We start from the raw sequence: 8,144 nt of genomic DNA on the forward strand, positions 1-8,144 counted from the left end.
GCGTTAATGTTTCCTGGTGTCAACCTGTATTATTTCAGTAGACATTGAAATGAGGATGCATCTTGCTGCCTTTCCAATGAAGCAAGTTTAATTTAGTAATAGGTGAAAAACCATCCCTACAAAGGTGTTAATCAGAGACTTGGCTTTGTGGACACTTTTCAGAGAACAAATTTGTTAGCATAAAAATAAAGCCAGAAAATGAAGAGCTGTTTAATCACTCAATTGGATTTTTTTGCCAGCATATTTCTTTTTCTCTGCAACCCACTGCTAAATTGTGCTTCCTAGCTGTTTTTATAAAATCACTGAATCAAATCTAACTCTGATTACATCAGAGAAGGCCAGGTACCCTACACCATAACAGGGGGTTTGAAATTTTGACTTGTCTACTTAAAGATCACCAAAATCTGATAACAAGGTCAATTACGTCCCTGGGTGGGATTGAACCACCAACCTTTTGGTTAATAACCATACACACTAACTGATTGCGCCACAGCGACACTTTGCAAAAGTACATACTGACAAAGGCTAATAAGCATATATCTAGAACGTTTCCTAGAAACATTTTAAAAAGTCAATAATGTGGAGAGTTTTTGTAAGATGTTTCTTCCATCAACCAATGAAGAAACACATTGGTACTTTCCCATGATAAGTGAGTGCTGCAGGACCTCTTGCACTTACATGTGCAGCAGAGTACTGTAATGGAAGCATGCTGGGTCCATAACCCAGAGGTAGGCAGATTGAAACTATCCTTTGCTATATGCATTTTTTTTTGTTAATTAAAGTAATCCAAAACTGGGATTGATATTTTTGCTCTTTTATTTTTACTTAAAGTACAATAACTTTTACCATTTTAATTTGTTTTAATAGTATATTGACAGTATTGTTTTCTTTCAAAAATCCAATTAATTTTCTTTACCCGATTATTAAAATGGTAATTGACAAAAACAAACTACATTGTCACCAGAAGAGCAATACAAAATGTACAAGTGATATATTAAAATCATCTTTCCAGCTTGAATTTCAATGATGCATTGGGGCAACGATTTTGTGAGAAACATCTTCACCCTTAAATAAAGATTTTCTTAATTCCTTACCTGTGTGCTAATTAGATATCACCTTGTTTTCACATTAAACAGACTTCCACATGAGAAAGCAGCAAGGATGCAGTGGCGTTAATGTTTCCTGGTGTCAACCTGTATTATTTCTGTAGATATTGAAATGAGGATGCATCTTGCTGCCTTTCCAATGAAGCAAGTTTAATTTAGTAATAGGTGAAAAACCATCCCTACAAAGGTGTTAATCAGAGACTTGGCTTTGTGGACACTTTTCAGAGAACAAATTTGTTAGCATAAAAATAAAGCCAGAAAATGAAGAGCTGTTTAATCACTCAATTGGATTTTTTTGCCAGCATATTTCTTTTTCTCTGCAACCCACTGCTAAATTGTGCTTCCTAGCTGTTTTTATAAAATCACTGAATCAAATCTAACTCTGATTACATCAGAGAAGGCCAGGTACCCTACACCATAAGAGGGGGTTTGAAATTTTGACTTGTCTACATAAAGATCACCAAAATCTGATAACAAGGTCAATTACGTCCCTGGGTGGGATTGAACCACCAACCTTTTGGTTAATAGCCTTACACACTAACTGATTGCGCCACAGCGACACTTTGCAAAAGCATATACTGAAAAAGGCTAATAAGCATTCATCTAGAACGTTTCCTAGAAACATTTTAAAAAGTCAATAATGTGGAGAGTTTTTGTAAGATGTTTCTTCCATCAACCAATGAAGAAACACATTGGTACTTTCCCATGATGAGTGAGTGCTTCAGGATCTCTTGCACATACATGTGCAGCAGAGTACTGTAATGGAAGCATGCTGGGTCCATAACCCAGAGGTAGGCAGATTGAAACTATCCTCTGCTATATGCATTTTTTTTGTTAATTAAAGTAATCCAAAACTGGGATTGACATTTTTGCTCTTTTATTTTTACTTAAAGTACAATAACTTTTACCATTTTAATTTGTTTTAATAGTATATTGACAGTATTGTTTTCTTTCAAAAATTCACTTAATTTTCTTTTCTGTGTGCTAATTAGATATCACCTTGTTTTCACATTAAATAGACTACCACATGAGAAAGCAGCAAGGATGCAGTGGCGTTAATGTTTCCTGGTGGTAGTGGGGTACTGTGTTTGTGCTTTCCTCTGGTCAGCTCTGGTAAAAGTCAGATTTCTTTGTCTCAGATCTTCCTCTAGCCTTGTTCTTCTTTCGAGAGTTCCCTTGTGCTGCCTCAGTTGGATCTCCTTCACTTGACAGGGGCGTACCCGAGCAGCGACCCTCCCCAGCACTAGCCCAACTCCTACTTACCTGCCAGGTGAGATACTATGATCATGAAGGTGCTTCTCCCAGGGCAAGGCTCACCCATTGCACTCTGGGTGTGCTGCTCCTGCGATTTCCCCAAATGTGGGAAACTTGACTGCATAATTTGTGTTTCCCCTGGTCGGCTCTCGTATAATTCAGATCTCTTTGTCTCAGGTCTCTCTCCAGCCTAGTTTGCTGTCTGTTTCCACTTCTCTTTTCTTAAACCGCTCCCTTCTATGCCCTTGCGCACCTTAATTAAATCTAACTCTGATTACGTCAGAGAAGGCCAGGTACCCTACACCATAAGAGGGGGTTTGAAATTTTGACTTGTCTACTTAAAGATCACCAAAATCTGATCACAAGGTCAATTACATCACTGGGTGGGAACCTTTTGGTTAATAGCCCATGTAAGTGCAAGAGATCCTGAAGCACTCACTCATCATGGGAAAGTACCAATGTGTTTCTTACAAAAATTCTCCAGATTATTGACTTTTTAAAGTTTTTCTAGGAAACGTTCTAGATGAATGCTTATTAGCCTTTGTCAGTATGTACTTTCGCAAAGTGTCGCTATGGCGCAATCAGTTAGTGTGTATGGCTATTAACCTAAAGGTTGGTGATTCAATCCCACCCAGGGACGTAATTGACCTTGTTATCAGATTTTGGTGATCTTTAAGTAGACAAGTCAAAATTTCAAACCCCCTCTTATGGTGTAGGGTACCCGGCCTTCTCTGATGTAATCAGAGTTAGATTTGATTAAGTGATTTTATAAAAAACAGCTAGGAAGCACAATTTAGCAGTGGGTTGCAGAGAAAAAAAATTATGCTGGCAGAAAAGTCCAATTGAGTGATTAAACAGCTCTTCATTTTCTGATTTTATGTTTATGCTAACAAATTTGCTCTCTGAAAAGTGTCCACAAAGCCAAGTCTCTGATTAACACCTTTAGTAGGAATGGTTTTTCACCTATTACTGAATTAAACTTGCTTCATTGGAAAGGCAGCAAGATGCATCCTCATTTCAATGTCTACTGAAATAATACAGGTTGACACCAGGAAACATAAACGTCACTGCATCCTTGCTGCTTCCTCAAGGGGAAGTCTGTTTAATGTGAAAACAAGGTGATATCTAATCAGCACACAGGTAAGGAATTAAGAAAATCTTTCTTTATGGGTGAAGATGTTTCTCACAAAATTGTTGCACCAAGGCATCATTGAAATTAAAGCTGGAAAGATGATTTTAATATATCACTTGTATATTTTGTACTGCTCTTCTGGTGACAATGTAGTTTGTTTTTGTCAATTACCATTTTAATAATAGGGTAAAGAAAATTAAGTGGATTTTTGAAAGAAAACAATACTGTCAATATACTATTAAAACAAATTAAAATGGTAAAAGTTATTGTACTTTAAGTAAAAATAAAAGAGCAAAAATATCAATCCCAGTTTTGGATTACTTTAATTAACAAAAAACAATGCATATAGCAGAGGATAGTTTCAATCTGCCTACCTCTGGGTTATGGACCCAGCATGCTTCCATTACAGTACTCTGCTGCACATGTAAGTGCAAGAGATCCTGAAGCACTCACTCATCATGGGAAAGTACCAATGTGTTTCTTCATTGGTTGATGGAAGAAACATCTTACAAAAACTCTCCAGATTATTGACTTTTTAAAGTTTTTCTAGGAAACGTTCTAGATGAATGCTTATTAGCCTTTGTCAGTATGTACTTTCGCAAAGTGTCTCTGAGGCACAAACAGTTAGCGTGTTCAGTTGTTAACCAAAAGGTTGGTGGTTCAATCCCACCTAGGGACGTAATTGACCTTGTTATCAGATTTTGGTGATCTTTAAGTAGACAAGTAAAAATTTCAAACCACCTCTTATGGTGTAGGGTACCTGGCCTTCTCTGATGTAATCAGAGTTAGATTTGATTAAGTGATTTTATAAAAAAAACAGCCACAAAGCACAATTTAGCAGTGGGTTGCAGAGAAAAAGAAATATGCTGGCAGAAAAATCCAATTGAGTGATTAAACAGCTCTTCATTTTCTGGCTTTATTTTTATGCTAACAAATTTGTGCTCTGAAAAGTGTCCACAAAGCCAAGTATCTGATTAACACCTTTGTAGGGATGGTTTTTCACCTATTATTAAATTAAACTTGCTTCATTGGAAAGGCAGCAAGTGATGTCATCCAAGCAGTGGGTCAAGGTTGGCTTCAAACCTCGTCTGCTTATGAAAAGAGAAAAGGGGTATGCAGGGCATGGCGGCCTTTTGCGGTGCTTGGATGACCCCTAGTTCGCATTAAATAATGCAGTCGAGTTTCCCACATTTGGGGAAATCACAGGGGTCAGCATACCCAGAATGCAATGAATGAACCGCACCCTGGGAGAACAGTCTTCATGACCATGGTATCTCCTATGCAAAATAAGTATGATTTGGGATAGGGCTGGGGAGGGCCGCTGCTCAGGCACATCTCTGTCAAGTAAAGGAGATTCAACTGAGGCAGCACAAGGGAACTCTCATCTGGGGACAACAACTGCAGGGAGAACACATATTTTCAGATGAACATGGGAGGGCAGAAGGCTGCCTAATACTGAAGCACCCCCAAACAACAAACCAAATGCAACAACTAGTGCAAGCATTCCTGGGGGAAGGCCTTCTAGGCTGGCGATGACCGCTCTTAGCGATTCCATCTTGAACTTGAACCTTTTCAAGTATAGGTTCAGGGATTTTAAATTTAATATGGGTCTGACCAAACCGTCCGGTTTTGGGACTACAAACAGGGTCGAATAATTTCCCTTTCCTTGTTGAAGCAGGGGAACCTTGACCACCACCTGTTGAAGATACAATTTGTGAATTGCATTTAACACTATCTCCCTTTCCTGGGGAGAAGATGGTAGGGCCGATTTGAAAAACCGGCGAGGAGGCACCTCTTCGAATTTCAGCTTGTAACCCTGAGAAACAATTTCTATTGCCTAGGGATCCACCTGCGAATGAACCCAGATGTGGCTGAAAACTCGAAGACGTGCCCCCAACTGGGCGGACTCCTTTAGCGGAGCCCCAGCGTCATGCGGTGGATTTTGTAGAGGCCGGGGAGGACTTCTGTTCCTGGGAACTAGCTGTGTTGTGCAGCTTCTTCCCTCTGCCCTTACCTCTGGCAAGAAAGGACGCACCTCGTACTTTCTTGTTTCTCTGTGATCGAAAGGACTGCATTTGATAATGTGGTGCTTTCTTAGGCTGTGAGGGAATATAAGGCAAAAAATTTGATTTACCAGCTGTAGCTGTGGAGACAAGGTCCGAGAGACCTTCCCCAAACAATTCCTCACCCCTGTAAGGTAAAACCTCCATATGCCTTTTTGAGTCGGCATCACCTGTCTATTGCCGGGTCCATAGGACTCGTCTAGCAGAAATCGACATAGCGTTTATTCTAGAACCCAGTAGACTAATGTCACTTAGAGCATCTCTCATATATAGGACAGCATCTTTTATATGCCCTATGGTCAATAACATAGCATCCTTATCTAGGGTCTCAATCTCTGCTGATAAGGTATCTGTCCATGACCTTGTTATCAGATTTTGGTGATCTTTAAGTAGACAAGTCAAAATTTCAAACCCCCTTCTTATGGTGTAGGGTACCTGGCCTTCTCTGATGTAATCAGAGTTAGATTTGATTAAGTGATTTTATAAAAAAAACAGCTAGGAAGCACAATTTAGCAGTGGGTTGCAGAGAAAAAGAAAAATGCTGGCAGAAAAATCCAATTGAGTGATTAAACAGCTCTTCATTTTCTGGCTTTATTTTTATGATAACAAATTTGTTCTCTGAAAAGTGTCCACAAAGCCAAGTATTTGATTAACATCTTTGTAGGGATGGTTTTTCACCTATTACTAAATTAAACTTGCTTCATTGGAAAGGCAGCAAGATGCATCCTCATTTCAATATCTACGGAAATAATACAGGTTGACACCAGGAAACATTAACGCCACTGCATCTTTGCTGTTTTCTCATGTGGAAGTCAGTTTAATGTGAAAACAAGGTGATATCTAATTAGCACACAGGTAAGGAATTAAGAACATCTTTATTTAAGGGTGAAGATGTTTCTCACAAAATCGTTGCCCCAATGCATCATTGAAATTCAAGCTGGAAAGATGATTTTAATATATCACTTGTACATTTTGTATTGCTCTTCTGGTGACAATGTAGTTTGTTTTTGTCAATTACCATTTTAATAATCGGGTAAAGAAAATTAATAGGATTTTTGAAAGAAAACAATACTATTAAAACAAATTAAAATGGTAAAAGTTATTGTACTTTAAGTAAAAATAAAAGAGCAAAAATATCAATCCCAGTTTTGGATTACTTTAATTAACAAAAAAAATGCATATAGCAGAGGATAGTTTCAATCTGCCTACCTCTGGGTTATGGACCCAGCATGCTTCCATTACAGTACTCTGCTGCACATGTAAGTGCAAGAGATCCTGAAGCACTCACTCATCATGGGAAAGTACCAATGTGTTTCTTCATTGGTTGATGGAAGAAACATCTTACAAAAACTCTCCACATTATTGACTTTTTAAAATGTTTCTAGGAATCGTTCTAGATGAATGCTTATTAGCCTTTGTCAGTATGTTCTTTTGCAAAGTGTCGTTTTGGCGCAATCAGTTAGTGTGTAAGGCTATTAACCAAAAGGTTGGTGGTTCAATCCCACCCAGGGACTTAATTGACCTTGTTATCAGATTTTGGTGATCTTTAAGTAGACAAGTCAAAATTTCAAACCCCCTGTTATGGTGTAGGGTACCTGGCCTTCTCTAATGTAATCAGAGTTAGATTTGATTCAGTGATTTTATAAAAACAGCTAGGAAGAAAAATTTAGCAGTGGGTTGCAGAGAAAAAGAAATATGCTGGCAGAAAAATCCAATTGAGTGATTAAACAGCTCTTCATTTTCTGGCTTTATTTTTATACTAACAAATTTGTTCTCTGAAAAGTGTCCACAAAGCCAAGTCTCTGATTAACACCTTTGTAGGGATGGTTTTTCACCTATTACTAAATTAAACTTGCTTCATTGGAAAGGCAGCAAGATGCATCTTCATTTCAATGTCTACTGAAATAATACAGGTTGACACCAGGAAACATTAACGCCACTGCATCCTTGCTGCTTTCGCATGTGGAAGTCTGTTTAATGTGAAAACAAGGTGATATCTAATTAGCACACAGGTAAGGAATTAAGAAAATCTTTATTTAAGGGTGAAGATGTTTCTCACAAAATCGTTGCCCCAATGCATCATTGAAATTCAAGCTGGAAAGATGATTTTAATATATCACTTGTACATTTTGTATTGCTCTTCTGGTGACAATGTAGTTTGTTTTTGTCAATTACCATTTTAATAATCGGGTAAAGAAAATTAAGTGGATTTTTGAAAGAAAACAATACTGTCAATATACTATTAAAACAAATTAAAATGGTAAAAGTTATTGTACTTTAAGTAAAAATAAAAGAGCAAAAATATCAATCCCAGTTTTGGATTACTTTAATTAACAAAAAAAATGCATATAGCAGAGGATAGTTTCAATCTGCCTACCTCTGGGTTATGGACCCAGCATGCTTCCATTACAGTACTCTGCTGCACATGTAAGTGCAAGAGGTCCTGAAGCACTCACTTATCATGGGAAAGTACCAATGTGTTTCTTCATTGGTTGATGGAAGAAACATCTTACAAAAACTCTCCACATTATTGACTTTTTAAAATGTTTCTAGGAATCGTTCTAGATGAATGCTTATTAGCCTTTGTCA

The 8,144-nt window shown here is 37.8% G+C and overlaps 1 non-coding gene and 1 pseudogene across 1 annotated transcript; one reads left to right on the forward strand and one right to left on the reverse strand.

Moving 5' to 3' along the window:
• Nucleotides 1–2,361: 2,361 nt before the first annotated feature.
• LOC135048180 (U1 spliceosomal RNA) lies at nucleotides 2,362–2,524 on the forward strand. Its single transcript, XR_010240117.1, has one exon. It is a non-coding gene; the product is annotated as a U1 spliceosomal RNA (small nuclear RNA).
• Nucleotides 2,525–4,607: 2,083 nt separating this feature from the next.
• On the reverse strand, nucleotides 4,608–4,786 carry LOC135048228 (U1 spliceosomal RNA; annotated as a pseudogene).
• Between the last annotated feature and the right edge of the window lie 3,358 nt (nucleotides 4,787–8,144).

The sequence above is a fragment of the Pseudophryne corroboree genome, unplaced genomic scaffold (assembly GCF_028390025.1).
Source record: "Pseudophryne corroboree isolate aPseCor3 unplaced genomic scaffold, aPseCor3.hap2 scaffold_946, whole genome shotgun sequence".
Classification (NCBI taxonomy): Eukaryota; Metazoa; Chordata; class Amphibia; order Anura; family Myobatrachidae; genus Pseudophryne; species Pseudophryne corroboree.